The sequence below is a fragment of the Magallana gigas genome, chromosome 1 (assembly GCF_963853765.1).
Source record: "Magallana gigas chromosome 1, xbMagGiga1.1, whole genome shotgun sequence".
In the NCBI taxonomy this organism is placed as follows: Eukaryota; Metazoa; Mollusca; class Bivalvia; order Ostreida; family Ostreidae; genus Magallana; species Magallana gigas.
The window spans coordinates 65,844,802-65,856,634 of record NC_088853.1 but is presented as its reverse complement, the minus strand read 5'-3'; positions in this window follow the sequence as shown (position 1 = coordinate 65,856,634).

The window sequence follows — 11,833 nt, the reverse complement described above, 5'->3', positions numbered from 1 at the left end:
TAGCTAAAATAACCAACAATAACTCTCATCCATACTGTCAATCTGCACTTAGAAATCTTTAAAACGCTTTGATAAGTGGTGTTTTCTATTGAATTGCTACAAGCGTTTTTTGAACTCTGAATTGTAAAGACTCTACTGTTGAAACCAATTACGGTTGGTAATCTGGATTTGGAATAAAAAGTGTTAGGGTCAGCGTATAAAAAAAAGGGTCGGTCAGGAAACTGGAAATACACATATTTTTTATTTTGGCCTTAAAATAAATAAAATTAAGGTTATCATCAATAAAAATGTTACAATTTCTTCACCTAATTCATATTCTGACCCTTTTGCACTGAAAAAAAACGCAATTTTTATCCATTACCAATTTAACATGTAATGAAATTATTTAAAAATATCAAACTTTTCCTCAAATTATGATAAATTTGTCAGAAAAAGCTTAAAATATCAAAAAAAATAAAGCAAATGTAGGTCTATTATGAAAAATTTGATATATGGCATGAAATAAGCTGATTTTAGGCTAAAATTTGAATTCATCTTTCTTTGACTTTTATGAATTCTAAGTTAAATTTGCCAATGTATGTCCATAGGAATATAAAAAAATTGTAAAATTATGTTTTTCGTAACAAAATAAAAATATCCTAATGAACAAACTATCTGGAAATTTTGTTTGAACTGAAAATAAAGAAGCTAAAGTGATGGTATTTTAAACGGACTTGGACACGATTTGACTTAAAATTTTCACCATTTTCAATGTTTACACTGATAAATATAGAAGTTTATAATGCTATATCAAAATTTGAAAGCAAATATCAAGTTATAAGCAAGATACAGAGTTCATAACTCTTTGTTTTGTAAACAAAGCTAGAATATTGTCATTTTTCACATTTGTGTTTAATTGGTGTAAGTTTCAATCAAATGTATCTCTCTTAAATTCTGTTGATAATAGTATTTATGAACATATTGAATTAGTTTAAATTGTTTTTTACATGTCATTTTGCCTAAGAAGTGGTAATTTTCTACATTACATTTTTGTAAACAGGCATAACACTCGAGCTTTGTTTACATAACAATCAGTTCTTAACTCTGTATCTCGATTGTAACTTGACTTTAACATTCAATATCTTCGTCATTCATTTCAAATACACCAATAAACCATTCTATACATAAAAAAATAAAAACAAAATTTTTGATCTCAAATCGTGTTCAAGACCCTTTAAAACAACTGAGTTATGAAAAATCAGGGTTGTCTCTAAAAATTGAAGTAGAAGGAGGAAATGAAAAAGTAGAAGGGGGTCTGGGGGTCTTGCGTATAGCTACTTTGTGTTTGAAATGCCAAAATAGCCGGGTAAATAAGGCATTATTGGTGAGGGAATTCCCCGCCTCCCGGGTCTTAGAGACAACCCTGAAAATGTTCATTTCCTTCTTAAAAACCTTCCGCCACAAAATATAGTCCCATACTAAACTCTGTAAGTATGTAATTATACCTTTTATATTTCATTTAAGATAGTTTAACTGGCATTATAAAATTCGAATTTATGAGTAGAATCAATATATCATACATGATTTCTAGAATAGATGTTACCAAAAATGGCTTCCCAAAAACACAGGAACATACCTTTAAATTAAGCCATTGACCCTTGCCTGTTTGTACTAAAGTCCCATCATTGTGATAAGTTTTGCCTACTCCCCAGGTTGAAGACATGTACCATTTAATGAATTAATATAAAAAAAATTACATTACCACTTACCATTTCAAAATCTACCAGACCTCTAAAAGACTTAAAAAATGTTTTATTTCATTGCACATTTACTATTACAAGCCAATATAGCACAACACACCAATGATTTCATATAAAAAAAACATTACTTGACAAATCCACAATAAAACTTAACATCTTAAAAAATTCCAGTCCATTATCATTCATTATTCTATCTTATTGCAAAAAGAAATCCACAAGACAGAAGTTAAGCAAATACTCCTATTGGGAAAACCTAAATATTTCTTAAGGTAATACATAAGGTTGATCGAAAAATACCCCTGATGAAAAACCATCTATACCCTATAGTGTTCTTAGAAATCAAACCTTTTATATTAGTGTAATAAAGGCCTACTCTTTTAAAGTTTAACGTTATAGCCATTAAATATCTTTTTTAAATTATAAGAATATTTCAGAAAATCCCTAAAAATTTAATCTATAATTGAGATTTTCCAATATTACAAGTTGCCATCCTCTTATAAATTTAAAATGAAATACAATATCAGAATAACAATGATACAAAATAGATACAAAGCATTATATAAGTTCATCTCATTAAAAAAAAAATAATTTATACCTATCCAAAATCTCCTCTACCACTTTTTGTGTTTTGAAAAAAAAAATTCTTGACATTGAACTTAATATCAAATTGAATCTGAGAACTCAGAACCTGACTAAACAATGTTCTCAACAATATTCCCAAAGGTTCTTAGCCCAAAAATAATGTTACAATTTTATTTTTATATTTCAATATTTAGGAACAAATTTCCAGAAAATAACCATTTAAACAAAAAAAGTCTCTATCAAATAATTATAACCATTATGGATTTATGAAAAACAATTTAAAATAAAACCCTCAATCTCATAAAAAATCAAACAATCAAATACCCACTCATCAGAAAAAATATCAAGTAAAGTAATATCATAACAAAAATAAAGCTCCATAGAACAAAATCAAATCCACATTGAGTATGACTATTAAAAAAAAGTTACCCAAACAATCAAATACCCACTAATCAGAAAAAAATATCAAGTAAAGTAATATCATAACAAAAATAAAGCTCCATAGAACAAAATCAAATCCACTATGAATATGACTATTAAAAAAAGTTACCCAATCATCAAAATAAAAATTAATTACCTCCCAAAAATAAAATAAAACAAAAGCTTAAAAACTTACCGTATTCCGGTTATTAAATCCTCCACTATGTAACGGCGAACCCTCCTCTTCAAGCAGCAACGGGGAAATAACCGCCGAAAAAAATGGCCGCATATTTATAACACAAGCGCGGACGTCTGAGAAAACACCCCCTAAAAAAAAGCCCACCCGACGATAAAAAACTCAGATTTGTGTTTTCTCTGAATCTTTGAACACTAATATCTCTGTCAAATTGAGTTAAAATATACAAGTATTATATATAGATAGAATCGTCTTTTTGAGTAGAAAAACACACAGTGCATCAATTTCCAATTAAATGATAAACAAAAAAATTATCAACGAAACAATACAAGACAAACCTAAATAAACAACATACCCGACTAGGAAAAAATCAAATTATACGCTACCTTCCACAATTGCAACCAAATTTTTCCCTGTTATTACAACTCCAACATATACACTACCGATTTAAACTCAAATAATCACGAAACATATCAAAATTACCACACTATCCTCCACTTATAGTACATTCATAAGAAAAACATTACCAACCCAAATTAATAAACTTTTATGAAAACGAAAAACAATTACCAAACCCATCCAAGTCCCATATCAATTATTTTTAATTAATGACACATCATAAAAAAAGTTGAACACCATCATATATTCCGCTCCATTTAAAATAAACACCTGACCCAAGGTGAAATAAATTTGTCTATAAACAAATACCTAATATCTCATCTCCTAACAATAATTAAGCTACCCACAAAAACATTCAACTTACATACAGCTCAGTCTACTCTAATCTATCTCCAAATATCACTACCGCTACTATATTCCATTTGAGCTGTTCAAACCCGTACCAAAATACATAAGAATGTATAAACCGGAATAGACCGGTAGATGGCGCTGTTTTAAAAGTTCGGATAAAAAGAGAACCAGTCAACACATTTGAAACGTAACTTCGTATTCATTTCAAGATTTAAGAAACAAGCAGTGGCATCGGAAGCAAATAAAAAGTGAAGCTGATAAAATAATCCACAGAAATCTTAACAAAACCTAATCCCCAAAATCATGAAAATCCCAATCTGTCGTTCGCGTTCTCAATATTTCAATCTCTTCAAGATAAATATCAGATCAATTATGTATGCAAGTATTATGAACAAACACAATTGTATATATTTGATATATTAACACCATCAATAAGACAAATATGCAAATTATCCGAACTCAGCCTTTACAATTTCAATGCAACAAGCCAGAAACATACCAATGCTAAATTCAACAAACAAAATCAATTTATAAAATGCAGAACGCTTCACCATGTTTATGAAACATTGAACAAGACAAATGAAATGATTTTCCATTGTCCGTTAATTTGACATTCATCGATAAGATATATAAGAATATTGTGTTACTGATATGAAGTTAAGACCGCGATACATTATATAACGCAGTTTTTAACTCGACCAACGAAACTTTAAAAAAATATTAATCAACATCGCACATCTAACTCCATTTCTTTTAAAAAATAATATCGGAATTACCAGTTCTTCTATATATTCGGTTTATTATTACTGTTTCCATCCAATATTTCCTCAGACGGCCGTGTCATTTAGTCTCCGCCCATTTCAAATGTTCCGACTATAAAACCTGAAAGTATCGAAATTTGCACATTTCGACTCTTGCCAGATAATGTTTTGCAATTTTTTAACTAGACTAATTGATCAAAGAATTTATACACACATCTTAACAACTGGATGATACAAGTTTCAATTTTCAAACGAACTGATGATGACATTAATTCATATTCAGTCAGTGTTTATATAAACGCTACAATACACAGCCCCTCTTGACAATTTGCACAGCACGATACCGAGACAGGAAAAATAAGATGAAAGACATTGTGTGTACATGTTTATACACACACATCTTCAGATCTAAATGGTCGATCACTGAATATATAATATATACCGTTTATCATGTACACAGACTTTCTTGGCAGTACCAACCGCACATAAAAAACAATTAAGAAATAAGTCGTCACAAACAACACTTTCTAACATATAAAAGCTCCGAAATTCAACAATAATCCTAAATGTTGTATAAGCCCCCCCCCCCTCCCCCCCCCATCACTTTCTTTCCAATACCATCGACTACAAATACACAACCTTACAATAATCATTTATCAGTTCTAAAATAATCAAACATGAAAACAAATCTTCAAAATCGGAACAACTATACCAATAACAAGAATTTATTTAAAAATCCTTATATTCTTCATCTTTAAAATCGATTTTAAAAAATTTAATTATATTTTCATAATTTCAAACCCGGATCATAACTTTAAAACTATGCGTTACTAGTATTGGAACCCATGTATAAACTTTTACATGAACTATACCAAAAATGTTCAATACAAAAATGCACTTGATATAAGACAATGGACAAAACACTTAAAACATTCAAAACCACACAAATTATCCAACAAACAATCAACTCTTCCCTCTCTCCTCTCTATCTCTCGCTCTCTCTCTCTCACTCTCTCTCTATCTCTCTCTCTCTCTCTCTCTCTCTCTCTCTCTCTCTCTCTCTCTCTCTCTCTCTCTCTGTGTAATAAAATTGCACTCAATAAATACAAAGAAAAACTATTAACATCAAAAAATCTATACTATTGTCACTTTCCATTGCCGAGTGTATCAAAACCTGTTTAAATTTTATTCAAATACAAACCTCAAAAACATAAATAAAAATTATTACTTCTCTGCTTTAGCAATAAATTATGAACCGTACAGCTAATGTCACGAAAAAACACAGGGAAATATAGAAGCTCAAAGTAGGTGACAAAGCCGTAAAGGGGCTGACATGAGTTCACAGTAGCACACAGGTGCCCGTTTCACAAGCATACTTAGGACTAAGTTATCTTAGGAAAAAATTCCCTGAAGTACATTACTTATTCGTTACACAATTCTTGTCTTATCTTATGAAATTTCAAAGTTATGTCTTTACCTTAAGACAAATAAATCGACGTCAAATGTCTTAAAAACACACTCTATATTGCGACTGTTTATTTTTTATTGAATGAATTACATGCACATTGAAGTTGAACAAAAATACAGATGCACAAATCATTAGCACTTGTTCACTTTACTTCTTAACTTAGATTATAAACTATCAAAATATACATATATTTCTTCAATTAACATCTCTCGTGTAAACTTTTAATTTTAACACTTTTCTTTAAAAATCATCTGGTCGCACGCGCAGATGTGTAACGGGTAATGTTATAGCTGGTGAACTGATCATAATGAAATAAGTCATTCCCGAAAATCACTGATATCTCAAGCAGTTTGTTAAAAACAGGATTAAATACAAATAAAACTCAATATCAGAATGACTGGATGCATGATTTGTCCTATTCCTCCACCAAATAAAGCTTTCCCTTTACGACAAAAATTAGAGATCTTTTCTATGAGGTGGGGTGATGGGTTCTTTATTTCAATTTTTGTTGGCTGGGATAGGAATGACTAAAAAGAGGTTCAGGTATGTCAATGTTAAATCATCCACGGGATTGATGTTTCATTAACAAATTGTTGCCTTTCATCCTCGCTACCACTATCAGCCAAGATGCATTTATTTTCAATGTTTCCTTTTGTCAAAAGAAAACCATTCTTATATCAACCATTTCAAGAAAACCCGCATTAAAGATTTCAATACAGAAGCTATCCTAGAGAAAAGGTTACGTGTTTTGTAGCCGAGATCGCTTCCCTTATATAGAATTCCTGTAATGAATCATGAGTACGTGCTGTATATAACAATGCTTGCAACCATATGAAAATTTAATTCCCCATAAACATCTCATTGTTAAAAAATTCTGAAACGATTACACAAATTGTGTTCGACAAAAAGTTTTCCAGACCATTTTCTTCTTGTCCTTTTCTAGACACATCTTACAGGCTTTCAATCACAACACGTTTTTGTAACAAAAGCACAAATGAAAGTTTAGTCATCACATAGATTAAAACCAAATCATGTATATCTCCAACACGCAGCAACAACGGAAGACCTACTCGTGGCTTTGCCACGAGCTCTGCTCTAGTTTTTATATAATTTTTTTACATCCTTGATAATTCAATTTTTTATAAGTAAATTTTAAAAAAATTAGTTGCTGTGAGAAAAAGTGTGGGGGGGGGGGGGGGGCACCCACAAGCTTGAATTAATAATTGCCTGAGGATGCATCTTTAATGTGTCAACATTTATATTCATAATTGATGAAAACGTTATATGGGATGTAATAAGCACAATGAGCAAGAGTGTTCAATTAAAAGGGCATTTCACATTGCACGTGTGTAATCCTGATTTAAAAATAGATTGCCATATTTGAAAGGTCAAAAAAAAAAAAAGAGGGAGGTGTCATTGCAACAAGATGATACACATTGTCTAAGTAGTACAATGTAAGTAATAGTTGGTGTTGGATTATCATCATTAACAAAGAATGATCAGTTTGGATTAATTAAAACAAATATAAATTCATATAATTGGAATATTTACTGGAGGGGCTACGTACAAGTAATTCGCCGAAGTGGGGTACGTGTGACCCGATTTTCGATCAATTGGGCGATTTCATTCATCTGGAAAAGGGTTTCACTCGCGTGTACAAATGTAAATGTACATCTAACAATTGCTAGTCAATTAAGTGTGTATGTTAATTCGATAGATTTCTTCTAAAACATTCAATCCAAAGTATAATATATGTAGTTATTAGTTGACACCCTCTCAGTGGATCTATGCCGATGGATCTATCTGAGATCTCAGCTGTTGCGTAAATGGTAAAGAAAGACTTCGCGCCATAATACGTCTCATTCATAATTTTGGCTCGCCGATTAGTGGGCGAGTCCAAGTTAGGCCAGAGCACATGATGTGTAGATGGTCTTACCCACTCTATTTTTTTAACTGGTCATATAATAAATAGAGATGTCATGGATCTTTCACTTTTGTCGGAGCATGTAATAAATGGAACCAAAAAATAAAGTAATTCTAATTGAATTAAATTGAAGTTAAAATGTAAATACCCCCTCCCACCTACGGATTAGGATTTTCAAAATTCCCCATTTTTTAAATTCCTTGTCAAGATTTTTTTTTGATGAAGCTGCCCACCTAAACCCCCCCCCCCCCCCACACACACACACACTTTCAAATAACGATGCTACATGTACGTGTTTGAATATCCTTTCCTATATGGTTAGAAATAACAAAATGTCTTTGATTTTGCATCTAATATATAACAAATTCAATTTTCAATTTGGCTGTTTGAGATTATTCGATACATGTACATTCCTAAAATGATTTAAAATAATGAAATGATTTAATTTCCAGTGATATACAGGTACATGCACTCGATCGAAGAAAAAGATTGAAATTGCTTCTAAACTCTGCGCGTTCAATTTAATAATTTATGATCCGCAGCGAAAATTAAATTTCATTTCTTATAAGATAGCCTAATTGATACATGCATGCTTCCATTGAATAAATTTGGGTAGTCAGGCAAGCTTTTTGGAAAGCTATTGCTTGTATAATATTAAGGTCAAACGCGACCTTCATGTGTCTTCCATTTTTTCCTATCCCCACAATGTGAATTAAGATTTCCACTTTGTTATTTCATAATTAAATTTTTATGTAATATGATTTTTTTGGTTTGAATATAAAGTGTTCAAATTAAAATATATAGTATGACTTTACTTATAAGCATTCAAATGCATTTTGCGTGCTATTTTAAGGGAAGTTCGAAATATTCTAGCTCCAAAACGAGCCTGGTAATGTACTCTAATTTTTTTGGAATTAACAGGTTTAAATGTTAATAAATAAGGAATGAAATATCAAAGAAAATTATATAAAATTGAGGAACGTTTCGTCTGTCCTTAATTAAAATAATATAAATAGACATCATAAATCCCATATCAAACGACATATAACCACTTGAATCTGCGCGTCTTTTAATGAAATTATGAACAGCGGCAATTCTAAGTTAATGTTAGCTGCAAGTCTGTATAGCACTTGTATGCAAAATTTCGGATGGTACTTAATTTTTCCAGACGGAGAGCTACATATATGCAGCTAAGGTAACTAATAATGCTTCCGATGAAATACTTTGTTTAGTAATGCAAGGTTTTAAGAGAGCAATACTTATTTGTTTAAAAATAACACCCTAATACTTCGCATTTCATTCGCTGTTTGTAGAACAAGCAGAACCAGTATCAGTTCGATCCCTACCGTATGTACATTGTTCGAATTTAATAGCCCTTGCATTGGATTGCTTTGCATGTACAAAATATCTTTTAAAAATTCAACACTGAAAGTGTTTATCTATATGGCTATTAATCTATATGTACATGTACACATAGCGTACACATGTGATTCAAAATACCCCAAACGGAAAAATTCACTTATTGAGTCTACATTTTACAGAATTTGCAAAAAATACATTGCGGGTCTGAATGTTGGTTAATGTGTCAATCTATCAATATACAGTTTGTTAATTATTTTCGATTGCTAAGGCTACATCGTTTTTTATGAACATTGAACAACATTTTTTCCATGCCATTATTTCCACGGAAGATAGCGAATACAATTATAAAGCACAATTTATTTAATTATCTCTTTAATATTGTGTACTAGTATGTAATAAAATATTTATAAAGTGCTGCCGAAGGTTGTTTGGTATTTTCGTTTGTAGATGCATTGCAAGTAAAAAACGTGAAACGCGGGGCAAGTCATAATTAATATCCCTAATAACCGTTACTTAAAAATAGCGGCTTTGGATTCAAATATTATCGTATACGAATATTAAGTTCACTTTTTAAAATCATCTCCACGATGATAATATTATATCCATCGGAAATCAGTATTTTGTTTTGCTTTAAAAGAAATGTTCTATCGGGAGCAATCCCGCGTTCGTTTAAATTGCCAGCGTACATTTGTCATGTCAGTAATACACATTGTGCTTTATATGACGGCCGTGTATACGTACTGTAGAAAAGTTGAGTTTAATTACCATGCATTCGAACCATTTAATTAACACATCTCCCAGTACTGAAACAATTCAAAATGTCTCTGTTACAGTAACACAGCGGGGCGTTAAACATGTGTACGTCCAGCTCTACAAGCATATGCACTGTCGTCAAGGCGACGGCCTGAATACAGCTAGCGACTCTTCTATCGATCGGTTACCTGAGTCTCGTAATGCATCTAAATATAGAAAGGGGCACAGTTATGAAACAAACATCAAAAATAAGGTCAAAGACGTTCATCTTTATGAAATGAATATGTACATATGAATAAAAACATTTGGGAATTTTATGTAGAATTATTTTTGCGCGCTGCATGTATCAGTTAGTGCATTACAAAAAGCCCTTTCATAACCTCCTAAACGTGCGCACCCCCACAAAAATCGACCGAACTGACAACAATTGTTTCTGCAAATACTGGCTATAAATTACGAAAACATTAAATTGAATACCACGGAAGGATTCAAAATTAATTTCTTTACAACTTTGCTTCAATAATGCATTAGAAATTGTTATTCCTTTACAAGTTATTGACAAGAAACTTTTGACGCATCTAACTCCTTAATTATAGGGGCCAGCCCCTTTTTCTGTATACCGAATGAAAGGTCTTGGTAAGACCAAGATCTTTTAAAATACATGTTATAACAAATTTTTATCAGGTAGGAAACTAACACGGAAAATACGCGAATTTTTTTGAATTTTTTTCTTGCCTTTGTTTCAACATCTATACCACCCCTTTTATTTGCATTTAAATAATAAATAAAATATATCTCGCACAAATTCAATGTATTAGCTTTCAAACCAGCCCATCTTTGAGACTCTGCCAGTCATCGTTATAGCTAAACCCCCCTGGACAAAAGAAGTCGTTAAATTTTACTAAAAGGGGAATAACTCAAAACCGAATGGGGATTTTCCTCAACTAAAATATGCAACGACAACATCACGCGGCATGTTATCAGTCCTGAAAATTTCAAAACAATCGGTGAACAAACGAGCGAGATATTAAGGATCAAAGTTGGCGTCTAGAAGAAAAAAAAAATAATAAGAAATTTGAAAATTTTTCAGAATAATAGTAAGGTCTTCCGTTGGAAACGGAAGACCTTAATAAGAATTAGGTAAACATTTTATAAGTCGGAATAAATTCCTATACTTCCATTAACCAAATATCTTCATTGTGTTATTGAATCGTAGATTTCGGGCATTCAATCATGTTCTAGTTATCACTCAATTTTAAAATGGCTGATTGGTCAATTTGTATTGTTTTCAGCTGGACTTACATAGCAGGTCGTTATTTTTCATAAATTAGCCAGTAATTCTTTTTTTTTCTTTAAATATCCACATTTTCTGTTATATTGGATTGTAACAATGTATCTTGACAACGTAAAGAACAGCGATAATAACATGTAAGAATGACACGTTTTTCTAAAATTTCAGATGGGAAAAATAATTATACAGGACTTCTTCTGGGCTTTATATTAACAGTTTCTTACTCCACCAATCAAAATGAGGGTGTCGTCTGCTACAAAGACACAAACCATACAAGGTCAACTATATCTTTCTCATTCGATATAAGCTGCCCTGTGATTGGTCAATATGTCTCGTATTACAATGAAAGACTCCCGGACATTAGCTATCCAGCTGGTTACAGTCAATACGCCCAGTCAGCTCTCTGTGAAGTCGAAGTGTATGGTAATTATTGTTTGGATTTTTGTTTGTTGTAGCACCATTCACAATATTTATAGCCTTTTCGCACAAATGTGTGTTTCTATATACAAAACTAGCGATACTTTGCCTTCCTTTCTTTGTATCCAGGTTGTCCAATTCCTGGATTCGACGGTCCGCATTGTGCTGTC